General features: G+C 47.3%; 1 protein-coding gene across 1 annotated transcript in view; it reads left to right on the top strand.

The window, feature by feature from the left end:
- The first annotated feature begins 9,181 nt into the window (after window positions 1-9,181).
- Window positions 9,182-24,648, top strand: part of Edar (ectodysplasin A receptor) — a 74,431-nt gene continuing 58,964 nt past the window's right edge. The window contains exon 1 of the mRNA XM_021205510.1: window positions 9,182-9,412. The gene's annotated coding sequence lies outside the window, so the exon portion shown is untranslated. The remainder of the gene's footprint in view (window positions 9,413-24,648) is intronic.

The raw sequence follows: 24,648 nt of genomic DNA, 5'->3' as shown, positions 1-24,648 counted from the left end.
ACCTCCGCTTCCTCGGAGGATAATCTTTTGGAATGAATGATAGCTCACACTGCCTAGCACTTATGCCAAGTCTCAGTGAGGTCCTGTGTCTGACCCTCACCACCCAGAGATCCCAAGTCCAAGAGATTCAACCAACTACAGACCAGAAATATCCTCATAAAGACCTGTGTGTGTGCCAACCGTGTGCAGACCCTTTCTGGTCATTAGCCCCTGAGTATTAATAATATATTATTAATATTTGCATAGAAATTTTATGTTATTAGGTATTATATGTAATCTAGAGATGGTTTAAAGCATATAAGAGGTTGTGCATAACTACTATGCCACCTTATATGAAGGATTTGGACATCTCTAGGGGGTCCTAGAACCAGCCTCCCACAGATACTGAGCGACAGCTGCCCATCTTATTTAATGATCATAGCAATCCTATAAACATAGACTCCATTATTTATTTTCCTCATTCCCCTGGTAGGAGCCCAAGGTTTGGAGAAGTTGAACCAAGTACCATAAAAGTATGATGGGGATCGTAGCTTCTGGCACCAAGCTGTTTTTCTTTTCCTTCCTTCCTTCCTTCCTTCCTTCCTTCCTTCCTTCCTTCCTTCCTTCCTTCCTTTCTTGTTCCATTCTTCCTTTTTCAATTTATTTCTCTCTCTATATATATGTTCTGTGTGGGGTCCTTGCATAGGTCAGAAGAGGTCACAGGATTCCCTGGTTAGAGACAGTTGTGACCTGCCTTGTGTGTGGGGGGAGAACTGAACTCGACTTCTGTAAGAGCAGCAAGCACTAGCAATTGCAAAGTCATCTCTGGAGAACTGAACATAACCTCTGTCTCGTCTACCATGTTTGTTCATTTCCTGAGGCCAGCAGTGGAACTTGAGGCATGTGCATCAGACTGTTGTAGAGGGTAGGTAGACGAGCTGGTTGTAGGCAGGAGCAACTGTAAATGGGAAGATACTGAGTGCATCCGCCATGCTCTCTTATTAGGAGCTATAGTCCCACTTGAGTGGGGCAACGGGGATTCAGGAAAGGATGATGAACTTGGGTTGCTCTCTGAGTCTGCAGGTTGGAAGTGGCTATGGAGGAGGTGCTAGTTAGAAATGGGATCTTGGGTGGAGGGTTTGAGCTCAGATCTCAACAGCAGACTTAGACATGTTTAGTGCATGTATAGCTCTAGCATCTGTGTGGTTCCTAAGGAAATAAATGGCTCATATGCTGTTCAGCATAAGTCTCCATGTTCAGAGAATGAGGCCTAAACCAAACCCAAGGGCAGGAGTCACCAACCCACTGAAGCCACAAAACTGGGAGAGTATGGAGGCCAATAGTAGTAGCACCCTTTCTATGAGGATTAGGTAATAACTGCCCATGGGAGACCACAGGGGAGCCACAGAGTCACTGTACAAAAGAATCTCATTCCACATGGGGAAATTGAATTAATCCACTCTCCAAAAGAGCAAATATCATGTTTTCCCTTATATGAAATGCCTTGAATTTACATAGATACATAAAAATCATGTATGTGTATATAGTTTGAAAGCAGAAGTCAAACTTCTGAAGTAGGCATGCCCAACCTTTTGACGTTTCACAAAGATGTGGCGATCTACACGAATCATGCTTAAGAACAGCGCAGTCAAGTTCCAACCATAGCTATGCTGAGTCCTACATGGTCCATAGGCCACAGGTTAGAACTCATCCTGTAGAGCAGTGCTTTTCAACCTGAGGGTTACCACCCCATTGGGGGTCGAATAACCCTTTCAGTGGGGTCCCCTAAGACTCTTGGAAAACACAGATATTTACATTATTACAATAGATATTACAATTTTACAGTAGCAAAATTACAGTTACAGAGCAGTAACAAAAAATAATTTCATCGCTGGGCAGTGGTGGCACACGCCTTTAATCCCAGCACTTGGGAGGCAGAGGCAGGTGGATTTCTGAGTTTGAAGCCAGCCTGGTCTGCAGAGTGAGTTCCAGGACAGCCAGGGCCATACAGAGAAACCCTGTCTCGAAAAACCAAAAAAAAAAAAAAAAAATTCGTGGTTGGGGGGTCACAACAACATGAGGAACTGTATTAAAGGGTCACAGTATTGGGAAGTTGAGAACCACTGCATAGAGGAACAAAGGAGATGAACAGAAAGGGGCGGGTTACAGAGAGAGGATAGAGCATAGGAAGGGATATGCTCAATGAATTACAATATCCTCATATTAAATAAATAAGATCTGCTCTCAGGTGTCCATAATTAAGTTGAAAGACAGGGGGTACAGGAAAATAAAGACTGAAAGGTTTCAGTTGGTTTTTGGTGATTACAAGGTCCCTGGTGACTTAGGTAAGGATAATTTCAGAATGTTCAGGGAAAGCCACAATCTGGCAGAGTGAAGACTAGATACAAGCATCTCGTTGCGAGATTCGGTTCAGTCTTGCACAAGACAATAGCCATTAGTCACACACAAATGCACAGTGAGATGTGCCGAGTTAGCCAACGTGAACACAAAGAGAGTCAAAGCAAAGTCTCACAACCAGGTCTCCGGGCCCTTGAGGCATCCAGCCAACCCGGATTCTGCCTCTTCCTAGGTCTCTTAAATGAGCACCACTGTTGAGAACGGACGTGCCTTAACCCTTTATACCATGATCCTTTGCGCTCAGGTTAGGCTTCCTTTATTTTCAGACCAGTAGCTGGCAGAGTAGAACATCAGCTCCTAAGACTGCATCCCCAGTACACATTCATCCATTGCGCTCTGGGAAAGACCTCAAGATGGTGGGATCAGAGGATGGAGTGAGGGACTAGGAGCCAGACATACCCTAGACAGACAGACAGACAGACAGACAGGAGGGGAAAGGGGCCCCAGATAAGCTTCTTCCTCACCCTCCTGACCTGGGACAAAGGCCTGGTAGACATTTTCTCCTGCCAGTAGCACCCCACTCCTGGTTGGTCAGCTGTGTTCAAAGCTGGCCTTGAACATGTTCATCTGAAGCTGTAGGCCTATGAGCTCCCCGTTCTCTGTTTAAGCAGACTAAGCCAAAATTGGGGAAAGGAAACCCACCTTGGGGCACAAAAGGCAGTTAAACCCCTCAACTGTCTAGTGAGAAAATAGACTCCTATTTCTGAATTCCCTCCCTGCTCTGCGGAGAGTCTATTTCTTTGGCAGATAATAGAAACCCAGGCAAGACCCCAAAGAGAGTGTGGAAGCCCTTGGACTCTGAGCTACTGTCCAGAGAACCAGCTGACCTATATTAGAATGTGATGTAAACAAGATGTGGCCCTTTCTCATGCCACCAAGATGAAGGATTATGTCACTACGGCCATGCTTGCCCTATACCTCCAGATAAGGCTGGGAAAGACACTCTTTGGGGAATGGGGCAGTGTTCGGAGCTCTGAGGCCACAGACGGGGCATGCAAATAGAGAGATAGTGACCATAACAGGAGTTCTCTTGGACCGTCTAAAACCATCCTGCAGAATCTGAAATGCCTGCTCCTACCTTGAAATAACTCATAGTGGAGGGTCCCTAGATTGAATATGAGTGTGTTGCCTATTAATTTCCATATCTTATTAGATACTAGAAATCATTGTAAGTGGGTTTGTGTGTATGTATGTATGTGTCCACGGCTTGTATACGCATGCATGTTTGTGTGCATGTGTACAGAAGCTAGAAGAGACAACCTCTGGTGTAATTCTTCCAGGAGTAATACCCACCTTGGATTTTGGGTTGCTGTTGTTCAGTTTAGTTTTTCGAGACAGGCTCTCACTGGGGCGTGGGGCTTTCGGATAAGGCTGGGCAGTAAGCCTCAGAGGCCTCCGCCTCCCTAGCATTTCAATTAGAGACACACATTCCACAAAGATTTCCTCCTGAGCGCAAAGGGACTGAACATGGCTCCTCACGATTGTACAGCAGACACCTTCCTGACTGAGCTACATCCCCAGCCTACGTAGAAGTTTTCATATTCTCTCTCCTGGTGAATCCCCTTGGCTATCCTTAGGTATCTGTCCTCACTTGGAAGAGCCCTGGCACAGACAGACAGCGGGCCTGCTGAGGAAGAGGGTGTCCGGAGCATCTGCAGCCTTTCTCGAAGCTTCTCTAAGGGGCATGGTTTGAAAACTACTGTAGCATGAAGGTGTGGGCCAAGGTAGCCTTGCTCCATCTATAACCCCAAATTGGCACTGTGAACAACGTGATCTCCTTAACAGATGCCCCCACACTTGGAATGCAAGAAGTTCTGAACTGTGAGGCATAGGGTGGAGATGGGACCACTGATTCAGACACTATTGGATCCAGAGCCAGGGACTCGGGGTGCTCTGTGACTGGATACTCTGGCCTACTCGGAGCAGGGAAATCCCGCTCTACAATTTCCTCCCCAAATCTTTTCATACAACGAATGCCTCAGTTTTCTGGGAAATCATTCCATACTATGAGTTTACCTCAGTGCAGCTGATAGGAACTTTAAGATCACCACGAAGCAAACATTCTTAAGCCTTGTTTGCCTAGAAAAACAAACACATTTCGTACCGGGGTCTGGGTGTTTGTCTCTTCCAGAGCCCATGTTGAAACTTAATCTCCCAAATGATACATTTCTGGTGTGTGGAGGCTGCGTGTGTGGGAGGTGAGCAACATCCACTAAGGTCGTGAAGGCTGCACCCTTGGTGGTGCTAGAGGAGGGAAAAGGGCCTAAGCTAGTGCACTAACTCTGGCTCACAATGCGATGGCTGCATTAGAAAGGCCCTTACCAATGCAGGCCAGAAGCCAAAGCTCTGCTCTTGGATTTCTCTCCTCTAGAACCATACACCAAAACCTCTTTTCTTAATAAATCCCTAGTGTATGGTATTCAGTTATAGCAACAGAAAAATGAGCTAAGGCATTGTACAGTCCAGTTTTCATAATAAGACCATGCGTATCAATTAGACTCCTAATAGCAGAGACCTAGTGACAGTGCTGAAATGCGGGAGTGTTTGTTGTTCTCCGTAAACACTCCTGCTAGGGCTTATACAGAAGCTCTACTGGAAGGGACAGAGTCCCTTCTGCTCCACCAACATTGAGCCTACACTGCTTTCACACTCCAGGAAGTGGCAGAGAGTGAATAGAAAAGACAGTCTCCTTATCCCAGGTGAGTTCTCTGAAGTAGCCTTTAGGGAACCCCTGTGCACTTCTGCCATGGTTTATCAGCCCGTTTGCAGCTATTCTTAGCTGCAAGGGAAGCAGAGAAGTGGAGCTACGTTATTCCACCTAGGGCTGGGGAACTCTACTAAAAACGGTAGAGGGGTTCTGCTAGCCGACTTGAACTCCCATTAACTCCCTGCTGCTAGGACCAAATGCCTGACAAGAAGCAACTTCAGGGAAGAAATATTTATCTTGGCTCACAGTTTTATTGGAGACTGGTGGCAACCTGGGGCTCCCATCTGAGGAGATATAACATCTCAGGAGATATAACAGAGCTCAGACTGCAACCAAGCTGGCCCATAACCATCTAGGTCTACACCTATGGCTCTAGGTTGGTCAGTTAGGCTCATGTGTCCAAAAGGTCCTATGACTATCAGGGTTTCTATTCCTGCACAAAGCATCATGACCAAGAAGCAAGTTGGGGAGGAAAGGGTTTATTCAGCTTACACTTCCACATTGCTGTTCATCACTAAAGGAAGTCAGGACTGGAACTCAAGCAGGTCAGGAAGCAGGAGCTGATGCAGAGGCCATCAGGGGGATGTTCCTTACTGGCTTGCTTCCCCTGCCTTGCTCAGCTTGCCTTCTTATAGAACCCAAGACTACCAGCCTAGGGATGGGACCACCCACAAGGGGCCCTCCCACCTTTGATCACTAATTGAGAAAATGCCTTACAGTTGGAGCTCATGGAGGCATCTCCTCAAGGGAGGCTCCTTTCTCTGTGATAACTCCAGCTTATGCCAAGGTGACACACAAAACACAATGACCTTCCAAAATAGCACAACCATTTAAGAACCATGTATTCAAACACAAAAAAATTCAAAAGCCATAACAATGAGTCTTTGTGCTGACCACAGATTTGGGGGAGGGGGTGGACAATGATTTTCATATCTATGGTAGGTAAAGAATGAGGAATAATTACTGTCCACCAAGAACATAGCAGACTTTGTAAGTGGATGAATTCTTCTACCTTACAAATAATCTACAAAAATGTTCTAGTAAATGTGATTTTTAAATCCATTACCTAATTTTATCAAGTGTAACCCTATAACGGGTATTTTTTTTTAACTCTTTTCTCTGTGGATCACCTTGTTTTAGGTCCATTAACAATCCTATACTGATTCCTGAGGCCTTCAATAGCTTGCCTGAAAGCCCTGATTTATGTTGGAAATATGCCTTATCTATTAGAGGAGTGAGTATATTTGTTTCCGTCTGAATATATCAATACTACATTTTTTAAACTTCAGCTTCCCCATCTTCATTTTTCTGGTACAGTACAAATAGAGTTTTAAATGTGTTTAGATTTATTCACTTATTTTTGTGAGTATTGGCATTTTTACCTGTATGCATGTGTCTTACACGCGTGTCAGGTGCCCACAGAGGTAGACCATAAATAAACTTCACTACACACCTGTGATTCTCTTTATTGGAAAAAGAAAATGACTTTCCCTGTTGAACGAAGTCAGTATTAGAAGTCATAAAAAGAAAAGTTAATATTTGAACTTCTGCCCCATCCAGGCTCCCGGGATCCCTCTCTGTGAAAACCAACTTGGACTACACTTTGACTACGCACACAGTGGGGGTGAGCATATCATATATGATGCAAGCCTGGCAGTAGAAGGGACCAAAGGCACTGGGGATCCTGCCATGGCCCCTCACGTCAACAGCCTGGAGGTTCTCACTCCACAAAGTGGAATAAATAAGTTATGGTTTACTCTTCCATTTCATTCTTTTCTCTCCCCTCCTCTGCCCCGTTCACTCTCTGCTTCCCTTCCCCTTTTTATGGCATCTTGTTCTGTCCAGTTATGCCTCAAACCAGAATTCAAGCAGTCATCCCGCCTCAGCAAATTCTTACAGAATCTCATTCTTCAGTAGGATACACATCAGTTGGAAGCCAACAACTGTTTCCTACCTGGAGTGGTCCTTTGACTTTGTGCTGAGCATATTCACAGTCTACTTGGTCTTGCCTCTCCCTGGGCCCAACTAGTACAGGTTCTAAATTGTACCGCGACTCTCCACAGCACCGTTTGACTAACCATGGTCCACGTGAGTCTTGACTCACGTCCTCATTTCTACATATGATGAAGATCTGTGGCTGTTTTTATGCCAATCTTCCAGGAAATATTCAAAACAGAAAACAATGAATATTCCAAGCAATAACTTCTCTGGCTTCATTTTCTCAATGTGTTGAATTAATTTGTCCATACATTCTGATTTGGGTAAAAGGACCGTGGGGACTTCACATTGATCCATCTGTAGCCTGGCAAAGGCCAGCCCTGCTTTCTAGTTCTTATCATTTTGTGCGTATTCTTCTCTTCCTCCACCTCTCCTGTCTTTTGGCAGCCGCAATGTTGTCTGTCTCGCACCCTGATAAGTTTAATGGCGTTACTTAATGTCCGATAGAAAATAAAAGTTACAGCTAAAATTAAATCTATGTCCCCAGATACACATCTCAAAATAACAAGTACACCACAGGGAAGACTAGTTCAGTAGTTTGCACTGGATTCCCCGATGTGATAAACTTTCATTTATTACTAACTGAACTGTAGGTTCAGCCTGGGAAATGTAGCTAACCAAGCCTGAACACTCAAGGGCACCTGCACTGTCTGCATGAGCTGTCCACACTGGTCAGCAAGCCAAGTAAAGCATTGTGCTTTCCCTCAGAAGTAGTCATTAACTTCAGGATCCTTGGCCTAGTCCTGTACTCTGCCCCCTGTCTGTCCACTGAGCTCCTTGCTTTCTCCTGTGTATCTAAGGCAGAGTGAACGGGAAGGGAGCAGAGTGCATAGAGGGCTCCACGCCTAGGCTGGCTTGCCAGCAATTGCCTTTAGTCCCAGCTCCTGGGAGGCAGAGGCAGGTAGATCTACGTGAGTTAGAGACCAGCCTGGTGTACAAACCAAGTTCCAGGATCGCTATGGCCGTTACACAGAGAAATCCTGTCTCCGAAAACCAAAGAGGTGGAGGAGAAGGAGGAGGGAGATGAAGAAAAGAAGGAAGGAAAAGGAGGAGAAAGAGGAGAAGGAAGATGAGAAAGAAGGAAGAAGGAGAAAGATAAGGAAGGGGGAGGAAGAAGAAAGAGAAGGAGGAGGAAGAGGAGGAGAAGCAGAAGCAGAAGGAGAGGCAGAAGGAGAAGGAGGGGCAGGAGCAGAAAAAGCAGAAGCAGGAGAAAAAGACGGAGGAGGAGGACCTGTTGTTTCCACTCCTTACTGTGGCAGGGCACCATGGTGTTGAAGGAGAAAGGGTGAGGCTATTGCATTCTTTTAAGGCTGGAAGTTTTCCAGAGAACTTATTTTTTGAGAGAGAACTGATCAATACTGAAAGGTTTGCATTTCACATGTTTCCTTGCTATCAAATCACACAGGGTATATGAGGTTATCGAAGTATATACAGTTAGTTATCTGCAAGTGTAAAGGATACATAGGGCTATCAAGAGTTCTGTGAGGTATGTGCAGGTTCTGTGAGGTATATTCTGGGGTGGTAGCGTCTGTATTTGTATGAGGCACGTACTGTGCAGTTACCAGCGTTAGATATGTTTATCTGAAGTTGTCTGGAGCCTATATCGAGTTACCTGGAATGACGTGGAGAGATGTTGAGGAGAAAATGGTGAGCAGGAGAGAGGTTGGGAATACGTACAAGTGTATTCCGGGCTACATGAAGGAGCGAGAAGGAATACAGCAGTATTCATCATGCCTATAACCATCTTGTGGGGAACGGAGCTGTGCTTAAGTTCTGATTAATGATAACTTGATGCAAATTTCATCTTTCATTACTCTTGTGCCCAAAGGCCCAACTTGTTTTGATAGAAGCAAGACCCCCACGCACTCCAAAAGGAAAAACCTCGATGCGTTTTTACACATTCCAGCTTGTCCCTTAAGGGGCAGGAAGTCGTGTGGAGCCAGGTGCATTCGGAGGCAGAGCCTGAAGCTGTCGGTGCCCAGGCTCCTGCCTGCCGATGCCTGGCGCGGCCTCTAGGTGGCGCGGGTGGGTTTGAAGCGAGGGGTCGCCTCTCCTCCCTGACTGTAAACTCTTCAGTTCAGACCGGGAACAGTCAAGAGCGAGTTCCCGGGAGCCCTTCAAAATAGAAAGTTAGTGGCGCTGGCGGCAGAGGTGTGCCTGGCCGCTGTCACCGGGCTGGCCCCAGAATTGTGGAGCACTGCTTTTGAGAGGACGCCGGCGGCGGACGCCTGTGAAACCTGCCCCTTACCTGCTCGCCTTCTCCGTAAACCCATCCTCTGCTGGGAAAAGCTAACCTCATTCGGGTACCAGGTAAACCTTGGTCCTTCACTTCTGGTTTTCCGTATTCTTCAACTGTGGACGAAACCGAGGTGTCCTTGGCTAGGAAGGATCTCGGGTACATTTTTGAAATGCATGTCATTTTTGGGTTGCGTTTGGACAAGCGTTACTGATTACTGTGTGTCTGTGCTACAAGTTCACAGGCTTGACGTTGTTTCTTTGTTTTGAAGAAAATATCAGAAAACTCTTTCTGCTGTTGAGTGCGCTCTGGTTAGAGTGCCAAACTGTGCGTGGCAGACAGTACTTGTGCTACTAAAACACGTGTTGCGGTCTGGGGAGAGGACCGGAGTTTCTCCAACTTGCTCACAGAAGAAGACAAGCGGCATCTGGGACTTTAGTGACATTCGCCACCTGCCTCTACCCAGGGTGGCTCGTTGTCCTAAGAGGCCATTCAGGCAGGCTTCCAATCAAGTCTGAGACCCAATGTTATAGTCCTATGTTGTCGGAGAAGAGGAAGGGAGTGTGTTAGATAGGTCTTTGTGACATTTGGGGTTTTCATTTCTAGCCAAAGGTTCCTTTAGTGTTCCCAGGCATCTGGGGTAGAAGGGCCTCATGCAGAGAGTAGAGTTGGATTTTCCAGCCTTTGCGGTAAGAAACTCCTGCAAGGCAAAATGTGTGATCTCGGGGCAGATGGGGCAGCGGGTGATGGCACTGCATGGAGAATCCATATCACCAGGGGGACAGCTAAAGCAAGAGAAGTGACAAGGGCTGAAGCCCTGGTCAGTCAGGTTGCTAGACAGTCAGTGGGAAACAATCCCCCTTTTCAAGACTGAAATTACAGTTGGGAGAGAAAGAGAGAGGTGGTGGAGTGTGGCAGGGCCAACTTCTTCTCCACTTCTGGGGCCACAACCTTGCTGTTTGGAAGTGGCACCTGGGAACATCTTCAGATGCAGAGTGAAACTGAGGTTTGTTCAAAGTATCAAAGAGACAAGAGGGCATAAAGGATGGGGAAAGGACAGGGAAGTCGCGATGTACGACAGACATTCTAGGTCATGGTTGCTTAAAACCTTTAAAGATAATGTTTTGAGTGAGTGGCTTAGGAGGACTTAACGTTAGGAAGTAGCCCAAGGACCGCCCCACATAAGCACCCTCCCTGGAGATGACAGGGGATAGGGGGGGTCTCCTCTCAGCATTCGTTCCTCTGTCCACTTATGATGGCGTTGTTGGAGGCTGTCCTAGGCTGCATTCTTTGGGAGGAAAAACTAAACAGAAATTTACTGAAGAAATAAGCCTACTCTCTGGTCACTGTCTGTCTGTCTGTCTGTCTGTCTGCTCCATTGTTTGGGGTTTGCTGTTGTTGTCTCGTTTTGGTGTCTGCTGAAGAGTTGTATAGAGAACCCCACAGAGATTCCTTATAATACTGTACAAATGATTGGCACTCAGTAGAAATTGTACTTTGAGTTTTGAATTTGAATCTCATCCCCCTGGCTGGTGATCCGCTTGTTTCTAGATGCTGGCCAGCAGCGGGGGACCAGCTAGAGTTCTCCAGAGTAGGTAGGGAAGGGCAACAGCTGACAGTCTGCAGTGTGCTGTGCTGCCCAACCATGAAACTCAGCAGGTTACATGAAGGGGGGTGGGGTGGGGAAGTGTTAAATAATAGTTTCGATTTTCTGTGAGTCTTTTGAGTATTTGTGATGATCCATCTGAGATCTGTCTTTACGCCCAGCTCGGTGCTGCCACCGTGAGGCCACCCAACACTTGCTACCCACTCTCCATAGAGGGCAAACTCAGGCTGATTCTTTTAACTCTGGGGGCATCTTCTAATGAAAGAAAGGTCCCTTAGGTCCCAAGGGGTCATACAGAAGCCAGGTCGCTCACATTCCTTTCTGGGACCCATGAGAGTGTGTTCTGTGGTTTCTAAAGAATGGAATTTATTCTCAAGGAAAGGCCCGGGGAATGCAGCTTCAAAGACTTAAGCAAATCTGAAACTCAAATACGGGAGCTGTAAACAGGATGGCGTTTTGGCGGCCAGCCCCACTGCTTAAATGGCTCAGCCCTAGGCTGGCTTGGTTTTCCCTTACCCCCCTGGTCTGCCCAGCAGCTCGGTGCACAATCCTCAACAGCTCCACTCTGGCCTCTGTTCCCTCAATTATCCTAGAGGGCACCTGCCTCGTGTGTGCTTTGATGCTGGTTTAGTTTTGCATTAGCTAATTCCACTCACCAATAGCATCATTAATTAGCCCACATTAAACTCACTTAGCAATTAGGAAACAAAAGCGCCAGCCATTCACCTCCGTCACTCACCTACCAGGCAGCCCTTAAACTTGAACATTTTAGGCAAGACTTTTATTTGATCTACAGGATCATTTTTTTTTTAATTAAGCAAAGAGTTCTGGGGAGATGGCTTGAGTGGATAACTCACTTGCTACACAAGCTCAAAGACCAGAATTCAGATCCCCAGGACTCAGATGAAAGCCTGGTGAAGTGGAGGCAGGGGAGTCTCTGGGGCAATAACTAGACTGCTTGAATGATGAGCTCTGGAGTCAGCAAGGACACGGGGAGGCCAGGGCGGGTGGGGGGACCTTGGGGGGGGGCTTTAGTAAATAGAGAAACGAATCGGCCTCTGGCCTTCACACACTTGCACACAGGAGCGCTCTCACACATTAGCATTTTTCTGCATGTCCTCCACGTTTTTCTATGGGGCTGAGGCTCCGAGAAGTCCTTGGACTTGCCTGAAGCCACACAGCTAACAATGACCACGAGAACACTAATTACTGTGTTGGACTGAGCTCAGCATGGAGAGGCATCGTGCTGAACATGTAACTTGTAATTGGGATTTGGGACGAGAGCTTTAGTCCTCTGCCTGGGAGAAGACCAGCAATGCCAACCACCAGTGCTGGAGTGAGCAACTCCCAGCTTCATACATTTTTAGTTACCATGGTAATGATATCCTCCCACCCCCACCCCCATCACACACTTCCTCTCACGTCCTGTCCTGATCACATGGAGGTCCAAGAAACCACTGATGTTCTGATCTTGGTGACCCATTGTGAAAATGGCTTGGTCACTGAAGAAAGATTAGAGAATGTTGAGTTTTTAATAGTTCAAGGAAAAAAACCATCAGCTATAGGTAAATTGCAGATTGTCCTAAAATGGTCAATAACTACGAGAAAAATTCAAAATGGGTTGGGGTTCAAGCATCCCAGTTCCTTGGCTTCTGTGAATACAAATAAGTGAGACTTTGCTGTATCTAATTTTCAATGCTTGTCCACTTGAGTGCCACAAGGACTTACTCAGTGGAGACAGCTTTGTCCTGGGGTTTGGCGGGGTGAGCCATTCATTCAGTGAGTATTTAGAGAATGTCTCAGTTAGGAAAGTATTCCATTGGGCCGGCTTACAGTTCAGAGGTTTAGTCCATTATAGCTGTGGCAGGAAACATGGTGGCATGTAGACAGACATGGTGCTGGAGAGGGAGATGAGAGTTCTACATTCAGATCCCAAAAGCAGCTGAAAGGCATGGAACCATTAGGCCCCGCTTGAGCTTCTGGCTCATTTGTATCAAAGCTATCCTAATCACACACTGGGGCAAAGGGCTTCTCACTTATTGACACAACCTAGGTTACTGAGCAAACTGGCCTCAACTGGCAAAGGTGTCCCTTCTGTGGGTAAAACAGTTCAGGATGTATAGCTGGGTTCTCCTAGTGTGAGGCAAACTGGCTGTCCAGGTGAAATGCAAAGTCACTGATAGAGCCTCCCTCCTTGGTGGCTCTGAATATTTCCTGTCATTTTATGTGCTTGATTAGCCAAGAAGTCTTTCTTCTCCATTCTTCTCCAACAAATGAGGTGGCAAGCCTGGTGCAGGGAGATGCGCTTGTGTTGCTAATCCACAGCCACATAATCCGCAAGCTTCATTCCCAGCCACAGGAGGAACCTTGACTAGGGAGTCCCAGACAGCAGTCACATTAGTATTGCCTGTAACAGCGTAGCGAGACAGCATGGAAGCAAGGCTGTGCTGGGTGGTTCTAGATGCCTTAGCATCCATCCTGTTTGATGAGGAGCCAGCTCAGTTGGGAGAGTGCTTTCTTAACATGTACAAAGCCTGAGGCTCAGTCCTCAGCACCGCATAAAACTGGTCTTGGTGATGTATGCCATAGACAAGCAATTGGAGGTAGAGGAAGGAGGGTCAGAAGCTCGAGGTCAACCTTGCTTACATAGTGAGTTCAAGGTCAGCCCAGATACATGAGATGCTGTATGAAAGAGAAAGAAAGAAAGAAAGAAAGAAAGAAAGAAAGAAAGAAAGAAAGAAAGAAAGAAAGAAAGAAAGAAAGAAAGAGAGAGAGAAAGAGAGAGAGGGNAGAGGAGAGGAGAGGAGAGGAGAGGAGAGGAGAGGAGAGGAGAGGAGAGGAAAAGAGAGGAAAAGGTACTTTTAACAGATACTATTTGATATTTAGATACAAGCTAGTAAAAGACACAACAAGTTCTGAAATAAATATTCTGAGAATAACAGAGAAAGAGTTTTGCCAAATCATTTCAATCCTGGTATAAAATACTTTGTTAAAAGACACACAGACTAGATAATGAACAGGAAACGAGATATCCCCATTTTGGTGGCAATCAGACCAAATCTCTTCTCTTCAAAGTTCCATGGTGAGCTGGTTATTGGGCACTTTTGTTCCTAGTTTTGTGTGAACCCCTCACCAAACTGTCGACAGTGGCTATGCCAGTTCACACATGTGGCACAAAGGCAGAAGCAGGGACTATCGGGGAGGGGGGGGGAAGGACAGGATCCAGACAGAACAGAGAATGACATGTGTGTATGTATGTATGTATGTATGCATGCATGCATGCAAATGACATGCCTTATCTTATGCTAACTTAAAATTAGGCTAAGTTAAAAAATAGCTTTAAAGAAATTGTATAAAACTTTGTCATGCTATAAAGCCTGGATATTACTTCCCAAGCTCCCAGCCCCACATGTTCAGATGGTAAAGGGCTAAAGGCATTGGAGGAGTAATATAATGAATGTCATATAATAAGCATAGGAATGAACATAATGAATGTCAAGTTCACTAGCTCTGTTTGAAGACTTCATGAAACAGACAGAACAAAGACACGGATCTGGTGTTCCATAGACCCAACCCCTTTCAAAATGAGGATTGTGAAATTTTAAATCATTAGGAAATTTAACCAGACAACCAAGTCAGAAGTAAGAAATATTGAGTAAAACGTAGATTTGAAGAAATAAAAGTAGAGTCCATGAGGTGTGGTAGCACATACTTTTAATCCCAACACTCAGGAGGCAGAGGCAGACGAAACTCTGTGAGTTCCAGGCCAGCCAGGACTATAAAGTGGGTTCCAGGCTAGCCTGGTCTACATAGTGAGATACTATCAAAACAACAGCAACAACAAGAAGTAGAGTCTATGGGACAACCGTTGTCGATTTGGGAGAGACCAATGTCACAGGGACCATAACAGATTCTGCAGAGGACAGAGAAAGAGGAGCCATATATATATATTTATCTCCATTCAGAAGGTGCACCCAGAACCTGCCAAAACCAATGTGACCAATGCCTGACATAATCAAAGATCATGGTCTTCTATGGATTGGACTCAAAGGAGGTATCAAGAAGAAAATGTTCCCCTACATTTTGATGTAAATGATTTTGTAAAGTTTTTTTTTTTCCTAAAGATGGCCTTTAAAAGAGCCCAAGTGGTGTTTCTAAAGCCTCCTGCCCATTGGTAAAGGAAGGAAGTCCGCATGGCTTGTCACACTCTCCTCGGCAGATAGTCTCTCTGCAGAGGTGAAGAAGCACCCACTGGCATCGTGGCTAGCATGCCTTCCTTAGCAGACAGCCGGACACCCCAGAATCGTGGCCAGGGACCGGACCTCAGTGGCTGGCCTTTGGCCTCACTGTGCCTTGCTGGCTTTCCTGCTGTTGCTGGGCTTACTCTGAGGAAGTAAAATTTCCAGTAAGTATTGATGTCCACTCACTGAAAACCCTTTTGAGTTTTAGCACTTGTCTACTGGTCCCCATTGGCCCCCAGAGCATCTTGGTCACCTCCTGGAGTCACTAAACGACTACACCCCAATAACCAGGCAGAAGGGCAGGCAGAGGAACTTCACTCGGTTGAGAGGCCTTCGGTTCAAGTCAGGCCTGAGACTTCACTTTCAGGACACCCTCACTTTCTCCAGAACGCCTGCCAGTTAGTTTCCAATTTGAGGTTTCCACATGAAAACCATTATCCAAACAGACCACCCACAGCTCGCTGCCTTACCTTCTGCACTTGGCGGGCGAGGAAACGGTGCTTTAGAGTATTACCCTGATGCTATCGCAGTTGTTGCTTTTGAAGGCAAATATTTAATTTGTGAAGATTGCAAAACTGGGAACAGTAGAATGTTGGGCCCCTCCTTGTGTTTACAGAATAAGCAGAATCCAGACAGTGACAAAGGCTCTGCTCTCTGAGGACCTGCTCATGTTCCTCAGCAACTCTTAAACCAAAAAAAAAAAGGCCTCCGGAGACACAGGCTCAGTTATCAAATGTCCTCACACCCAGCAGAGATCTTAGGGTTCCACAGCCTTCTTAGATTCTCATTAGAATGGTCTTGGGATGTGGCTTCAGAGTTGAGGGCTTAATACTGTGTTTAGGTGGTCATTTTTTTTTGTCCACCCTGGTGGCCTAGCGAAGACACAATCCCAAGCATGTTGGGGGACTGAGGCTCCTGCATCTGCCAAAGAACGATGAGCTCCAAGCTTGCCCAAAATTTGGTGAAACCTGCAAGAAATAAAAGACCTGGCCCTACTTTTTATGGAAGAGGTAGGATTCACACACTGGCAAAGATGCAAGCTCGTGAGAAGAAACCTGAGCTGTGTTAGTTGTGTCCGCCCCTGTGTGACTGATGTGCGCCTCTCTAGTGTCTGGTAGTGAATCTCAGTGATCCCCCTGCTCCCTCATCCCCTACACAGAAAAGGAAGGCGCCTAGACGTAAGGCGATAGACCCAAGAGAGCTCTCTACCAGCGAGGGACAGGCTCTTAGCCCAGGGACACAGACTTCAGCTTGTTCCACTGCAGGCTGGGAAGTGGGGTGCTACAGGTTGAACTGAAATGGAGGTTTGTGCCGTACCCACTTGGCTGCGGGGGAAATTTGTGCTTACACGGATGTCTACAGTCCTGGGTAACCTGGGCTCCCAGGAAGATGCATCCGCAGCCACTCCATCGGCTGCCCAAACCTGCAGGAATGTTGTCCAGGGCTGGAGAATGCAGGTCACCCACGCAGAAAGTGGAAACCCTTACTTCAGTGCCTTCCCAAGGCAGAAAGCAGATGCAGGTGGCCATGTTCTCAAACACCAGTCCTAGAATCACACCAGGACTGCCTACGCCTCAGTACCTGTCTTATCTCCAAAGTCAGGCTGGGGCTGTCCTGCTGGTGGTGGTGTGCTTGGCAGAGATGTGAGAGGCAGGTCCCTAAGAGAGGATGCCAGGGCGTTTAGGTGAAGTGAGGTGGGGGTGTTAACCAGGTTCTGTTCAAATATCAAATGTCAGAGATAATTTATGAAAAGGAAAGGTGTATTTCGCTCACAGCTTTAAAGGTCCTCGTCCGTAGTCACACAGAAGAAGGGCTTTGTTCTCCATCAGGGCGGCAACACACCAAGCTGGAGTCATGTGTTGGAGCAGGGCTGCTCGCCTGCCAGAGGGGAAAGAGGAAGAGATTGGGGTACCACACTGCTGGAGACCTCCCACCTGGCCCACTCCTAAGTGTTCTACCATCTCCCAATTATGGCAATCTGGGGGCCGTTGGGGCATATAACAGATCTAAACTCTAGAAGGAGGCACACCCCTTAACAAGACACAACACGCTTCGTGTCCTCCAAGACCACACACACTCAGGCTGAGTTTAAGAGTCAAGAGGGCGCAGCAGCTACATGCTGTGATTTCTCCATGGTCAAGTCTACCCGAGGTGTCTGATTTCCTGGAAACAATCATCAATATGGCTGGAACCCAGAATACTACCAGGGTCCTGGCGTTAAGGGATAGCTGCACTTAGTGGTGACCGAGCATGCTGTTGACAGAGCCACCTGCCCACCAGGGATACCCAGGCGCATCTACCTGCCTGGCGCTCCTTCTATCACTTTGGGTAACTGTCCATCCTGCTGTGTTTTGCACACACTGCCTCTGGATTCTGTCAATACAACATCCTCTCAGGGACGCTCTCCTCTTCTAGTCTGTTGCTGTGATTAAAACACTGAGCAAAACCAACATGGGAAGGAAGGGGTCATTCCCTTACGTACCCCGGGCACAGTCCATCCCTGGGGAAGTCACAGAAGGAACCCAGGAGAGAGCAGAGGCAGGAACCATGGAGACGTGATGCTGGTGACCGAGGGAAGACCTGGTGCTTGCCTCCTGTGTTTCACTCAGCCTTCTTTATACAGCCCAAGGTCACCAGAGGTGGCACTGCCCACAGTGAGCTGGGCCCTCCAACACCAATTGTTAATTAAGAAAGTGTCCCTACAGACATGCCCACAGGCCAGTCCAATGGAAGTAATTCCTCAGTTGAGGACCCCTCTGTCCCAGGTGACTCTAGTTTGTGTCAAAGTGACACAAACTAAACAGCACCTTTCCCAGGCCTGGTCCGTGGTAACGGGTCTCACACCAACTCATTTTATCCCACAACATTGCTCATCTAATGACCGCTAGCACATTCACACATGTAAACACATCCATGCACACACACTTGCAATCACATATTTGCACATGCACACAATCACTCATACACACACACTCACACATGTACATAACTCATCATAGCAAACTTTCATACACACAACATGACATAGAGACCACTGTGTGTGTGTGTGTGTGTGTGTGTGTGTGGACTCATACACATGTATGTGGCCTAGAACTCGGTGACCATTCATTAATCTGCCACAGTTTGCTCCATTGAGGTAGAGGGGAAAGGTCTTCACTCCTCTTCCCTGCAGAGCTCTCTTGAGAGGGTCTCTGGTCCTCCCTAGGGTCCTCCCCCTATAGAACTATCTGGACTCGCTGAATGCAAATGAGAGGACATCACTTTGTGCCGAGGTGAAGGAACCGTGGGCTCCTGGAGTCACCACCGAGAACACCATACTGACCTGCCACTGTAATCCATCGTGTCCTGCAGAAGCTGATGAAGCATGTGGTTAGGTGTGGCCTGTGCTGTCCTGCTTCTGATGCTGGGATGGGAATGGATGCGCTTCCTTTCTCCTACAGCCTCCTGCTTCCCTGAGGTCCAGGAGTGCATGCCACATGCCGTGTACAGAAGTCACAGGTCTTGCCACCCTGTGCTCATACATTTTCATATATCTCTCAACCCGTTATCTCCAAATTCTAAGCAGAGGAGACTAACCTACCAGATAGGCCCCTTCTGGCTTCTAGTTGTCATCTGCAGATAGAAGGTGTCTGTGGGAGCCCGCAGGCAGGAGAGTGGTGGCCAGCAGAAACTTACTCCACAATTCAGATCTACTGTCTCCCTGCTCCTCCACCATCCCCAACTCCACATGCTCAATACTGGAAGCAACTGCACTGCTGTCTGGATGGTATCAGGGAAAATGGGTCACCGCCTCCGGGTTCTAACTCTCCTCCAGAGCCCCCTGCGATCCTCAGAAAGGCCAGAGCCTGGAGGCAGGCTCAGAGAGTGGGAAAAGCTTGGCTCTAGCACTGACACAGCCTAGTCAAGTCCTTCTCCTCGGGGAGGCTAGTGCCTCCGTTTGTAAACGAGGACTCTGGTTTTCATGGTAAAAGGATTAAAGCAGCATTGGTAAAGGGTCCCATAGTCCCTGGCACATAAGCTTGTTTAGAAAGTAGGAAGAGTATGAACAGAGGGTGCTTGGATCCGCTGTTCATGCTCCTAGCGGCGGCGAGAACTTGAGCTGACAATGCCGTGTATAACTGACCCTGAGTCCCAGCAGAAGTTGTTATTTATACAAAATCCGAGGCCAGTGTGATGGGGTGTTACAGGGTCTTCGAGAGTCTTCATAATACATGCTTATCAGGACATAGAACCTGCGGCTCAAACATAGCTAGGTGTGGACACTCCATCACACTGTCCCCGCAAAAAGACGTCCTTCGTTCTGTGCCTGTAGCACCAGGGAAGGAAGTGTGGGGAGTTCTGGGGGTTCTACTTGAAGCGAAGACTTCCCCAGAGCAACCTGGGTTCGGGCCTAGACCTTTCATTGAGGCTGCTGAGGTTGGTGAAGCCCAGATCTGTGGGTCTGGGCTCAGCACCTCCCTCCTGTCCCTGACCACCTCTGGAAGGAACTGCTAGCTTCTATTTCTACACGATGTAGAAGATGGCCTACTAAAGATTTGGTGAGCTGGCTTTATAGGAAACCCAGAATGTGGGACCCAGATTGCCAAACCTTGGTCTGCACAGCTCAGAGTCCAAAGAAAACGCAAGAAAGCAAATGGAAGAGTCTAGCCATCCAAGAGAGAAAAGGGTGTACACAGTCAAAGATCCAGCAAGGAGAGCAACACAGACCTGCAACCCCAGCTGCACAGGACCTGAAACAGGAGGACAGGAAGTTCAAGACCAGCCTGGACTGTAACCTTGGCAATGTAGCAAGACCCCCTGCATCAAAATTAAAAACTAGAAAAGGGGGCTAGGGACATAGGTCCGCGACAGAAAATTTGCTTAGCCACATTAAGACCCTAGTTTCTTAGTGTGTGTAAGGCCTAGGGAAAAAGAGGGGAGGGGAGGAAAGGGGGTGGAAGGGGAGGGGAGGAAACAGGAGAAGAGAGAAGAGGAGGGGAAGAGAGTGGAGGTGGGAGGGGAGAGGGAGGGGCGAAGAGGAAATTCTCAGCCCTTCGACTCAGAGTCCCATCTATTTTCTGGGCTAGTTAGTTTGGCGACTAACGTAGATGGTTTGTTTTTAATGGTTTGTTTTTAACGTTCAGATTAGTTAGATACATTCGCGCTGCAGCGCAATGCAGCAATGCAATTGCAGCCAAGGCAAGCAGAGTGGGGAAACCCCGACAAGCTTGGCGGGACACTGGTTTTGCCGGTACTTGGCAGCAGGCGAGGTATCCTACCCCAGCCTAAGGTTGCACACAGTTCTGAGCCTACTCTGCCCCTGGGCTCTCACAGTTGGCAGGATTAGAGAGGGCAGTGGCTGAATGTCAGCACAAGAGCCAGCCAGAAGGGCTGATCGGATGCCTGTGGGGCTGAGAGAAGTGACGACCACAGCATGGCTGCCTGACTGTGTGCTGGAACCTGCCTGCACTGTGCCTGTCTATGTTTTTATCCATAGTCACTGTCTTGGCTAAATCATTGACTTCTCCAGCACGGGACCAGAATGCCAGCTGAAATTCTGTAGCGTAGAAGTGGGTGCCATGTGATGTCTCTCGCCCTTGGGGTGTAGCTGAAAGGGCAGAGGGCTAGGAGGTGTCTTAGTCATCTGTGGCTGTGATAAATGGTCCTAACATGTAGCGGACAGCATTGTGACTTTCTCACAGGCGTTTGAGGTCCAGGAACGGGGAGCGGTCTGGATGCCGGTTCTGGCGCAGAGCCCTTCTGAGGTTGCAGCCAGCATCTGTAGCTGAAGACTGAGCTGGGGCTAAAAGATCCATAGCCAGAAAGCTGGAGCCACGGGGTTATTATTGGCTGGTCACCCTGGGTCCTTGCCCATGAGTTTCCCCGCAGGCTACCCAGAGTGTCCGTACAACATGGATGTTGAGCCATGGGACAGAGAGAGAGCTAACTGAAAGCCATGGAACACTATGGAGTGCGCATGGTCCCTCCCGCTCGTCTCATTTATGAGGAGCATCTCACTAAAATCCAGAGTTAGGCAGTGGAGTACTTAGTTTACTGTTGGCTTCAGTGTTTCCTTGAACAAATGCCTGAGGACTTGGACCTCAGATTCTTCTTTCGTAAAACGAATGTGCTGTTCAGGTCGCTAAACCTCTGTGCCCGCACCCAGGCGCCATATTGCATTCAATGGCTACATTTGCCTATTAGACACCTACTCATTTCTACTCATTTTGTGTCTAGCTCTCTTCTAGAATACCTGAGGATCCTTTAGAAATAGATATTTTCCCTTAGAGTCATCTAAAAGGAGGAAACAATTGAGAAAATGCCTCCATAAGATCCCGATGTAAGGCTTTTTCTGAATTAGTGATTGGGGGGGGGGGGCAGCCCTGTTTGAGTTCCTGTCCTGACTTCCTTTGATGATGAACAGTAGTGATATGGAAGTATAAGCCAAATAAACTCTTTCCTCCCCAACTTGCTTTTGGTCATGCTGTAATAGAAACCCAAAACTAGGAGAAATGACAGTAAAATTCCGCCTCCCACCTTGACATATCTTCCTCCTAGATACCATGACAGGTGAACTTGGCAGCCTACCACCCTTCCTACTTGAATGTGCTCACAGATAAACCTGGACTCTTGGTACAGTGCAGATATCCGCACTGCATGCTCGGCGGGAAAAATCTGAAATGTCCATTTCTGAGCAACTCCTACTTGGTGCTTCCAGGATGACAGTTTGAAGACTGGGTTTCTGTAGTGGGTTGAATAAAGATGCCAACAGCCAATAGCTGGGCAAAAGAGAAACAGGTGGGGTTGAGTTTTCACAGACTTGGAAGAGAGGGAACAAGAAACAGTTGCCACGGAATAGAAGAAGAATGTACAGGAGAGGAGAAGGGAGAGCCAACATGGGTTAGCTGAGCCGTAAAAAACGTGGCCATGTGGGCTGGCCAACTGGAGCTAAAAACAGCCCAGATGAAACATAATAAATATTAACTCGGGTTAGGAAGGTAGGTTCTAACAGCACAGAGGGTAGACAACTGCCCAGCTCTTGTGCTGCCTAAGGCATATTTAAAAATATATGGACTATGTATGCCTTTCATATGAGAACATACGTAGTCAAGGGTAGGTAGAAACTTCGAAGGATTTTAAATATTTATTTACTACAGGTTTCTAGATGTCCATGGAGGGTGCAGCAATACAAAGGTAATCTTCACCCTTTAGGAACAAAAATGCTGAGCAATGAGGGAGACGCTGTAACCCCATCCCGGCCTGGCCCTGAGAGTTGGTCCCTTAGTATCAGACCCACTCCATTCCCTGTAGCAGAAGCCACAGAAAGCCCAGCTCAACTCTACCTCATGAACACATTCTCAGGCAAGTTAGGTCTGGCTTCATTAACATAGAGCAAAAACCCAAAGTGGGGGATCCCTGTGGGAGATGGCGCTGTCTGTACTCAAGCACGGACGTGAAATTCCACAGGAAAAGCACAGCCAAGGAGAGATGAGCAATTCTCAAGCAACTGAGAAAGACAGACTCAAAGAGCTGATTAAATACGTGTGGGGAGTAAGGCTGGGGCTTCCTTCAGGAAGGAAGAGGCAGAAGAGATAATGAAGAACTAACACAGGCCTTGTCCTGCCTGGGGGCACTGGGGAGCCATCTCAGCCTCCTGATTTCGTTTTTTTTCGCATGGGTTTGTTTGTTTGTTTGGGGTTTTTGACTTTGTTTTATTTTGCTTTGGTTTGGTTTGGGTTTTGTTATAGCCTTGACTGTCCTGGAACTCACTCAGTAGACAAGGCTGGCCTAGAACTCAGAGATCTGCCCGCCTCTGCCTCCCAAGTGCTAGAGTTAGAGGATTGTGCAGCCACTGCCTGGCTCAAATCTGGTTTTTAATAGGCCAAAGCCAATAGTCATCTGAGAACTGTGTGTGTGCTAGGACACTTGAGGGAGTGCATAATTTGATGTGCTACTTCAGGAGCACTGAGCAGTGACAGGCAGGTCCTACAGGGCAATGTCTTTACAATAGTCCTAGTTGTCTTTTTCACAAAGCCAAAATCTGCATGCTAATATAATCCCATAGGGACTGGGCTTTGGCCAATAATTAGTCTATGGTAAAGCTAAGGCATGCACTCACCCAGAGGTTCCATCATCTCAGGCAGATATAGGTCCCAAGAGAACTTCTTTCCTTTCTGGGGTCTTACATGCACGTGCCGGGAGGGGTTTTCTGTTTGCTTGGATTCAGGCTTAGTGGGTGTTTGTTTGTTTGTTTTAATTTTTGATATTTCATAATTTATACAATGAAACATGACCATAAAGCCTCCCTCCATTTCTACAGTTTTGTCTGGATCCGTGTGTGTGTGTGTGTGTGTGTGTGTGTGTGTGTGTGTGCACACGCATACTCGAGTACTCAATCTGTTGTTAGAGATGCATAGTGCCAAGAAGAAAGGAGGGAAAGATAGAGGAGAAGAGGAGAGAAAAAAAGATGAAAACAGAAAAGTAGAAGGCTTGGAGATGGGTGCTCTTGACCATTGTAGCTCAAGTTTTATTGTGCGCCAGAGCCATCGGAAAATGTAACTTAAGAGGCAGATCCGGATGGTGTGGTCTAGGCCCTGCCACTCTGCACTCCTAGCTCCCAGATGCTGCTGCAGCAACTCCTTGCACACCCAAAGTCTTCCCACCAGTGAGAGTAAGGTAAATGCCCCCCACCCTCCCTGAGGTTGCTGCTTCTAAACACAGGGTAACAGTCAAACACTGCCGTGGTACTGCACGGGGGGGGGGGGCTTTGGGGACAGTGCTGGGTGCCCTGACAGTCCTTGCTTAGCGCCATGTTCACCTGTCATTATGCTGCATCCCTGGAGACTGCAGGGGTCCCCTGCTCTGAGCCGCCCTGCTCCTGGATTGGCAACTGGCTGGGACTCTGTCTCCACAAAGCTGGAGTTGGCAGGAGAGTTAGGCTTTATAATCTCCAGGTTTTTCTATCTTTTGTCTCTGTGAAGTCGAAGTCCCTGTTCACAATAACATTGTTACATGAAGAGACATTTTATCTTGCCGAATTCTTACTTTGCTTTTTGGGAAAAAAAAAAAAAATCCTATGAAACCTTCAAACAGAAACACACCATCCAGCCTCTCCACCCCCACTCCCATCCCCCAACCCCCCCACTCCAACATTGTGTTATTGGAAGCTCTGTGGGGGGTTGGGGTTGGGCAACTGGGCTATGAACTAAGGTTGAAGCAATTAGATGATCAAATTCTTACTAAATTCTTCTACAAAGGTGCACAGATTAACCCTGTTCATTTCAAGTTTTACAACCACCTCATCTGGGCAGAAAAATCAGGAAGTCACTTGAGGCACACCGCACTGTTGTAAACGTCCTGATTATAAAAAGAAGAAAAAAAAAAAAAAAAAAAAAAAGAAAAAAAGAAAGAGGGTGTGGCGCGACCCAGACTTGAAATTCACGGAAAGAAGCAGCAGCCTTCCCTGTCCGGCCCCTTTGCTCGG

This window comes from Mus pahari, chromosome 9 (assembly GCF_900095145.1).
Source record: "Mus pahari chromosome 9, PAHARI_EIJ_v1.1, whole genome shotgun sequence".
Lineage (NCBI taxonomy): Eukaryota > Metazoa > Chordata > Mammalia > Rodentia > Muridae > Mus > Mus pahari.
The sequence above is the reverse complement of the archived record's forward strand: the minus strand, read 5'-3'. Positions and strand labels throughout refer to the sequence as shown.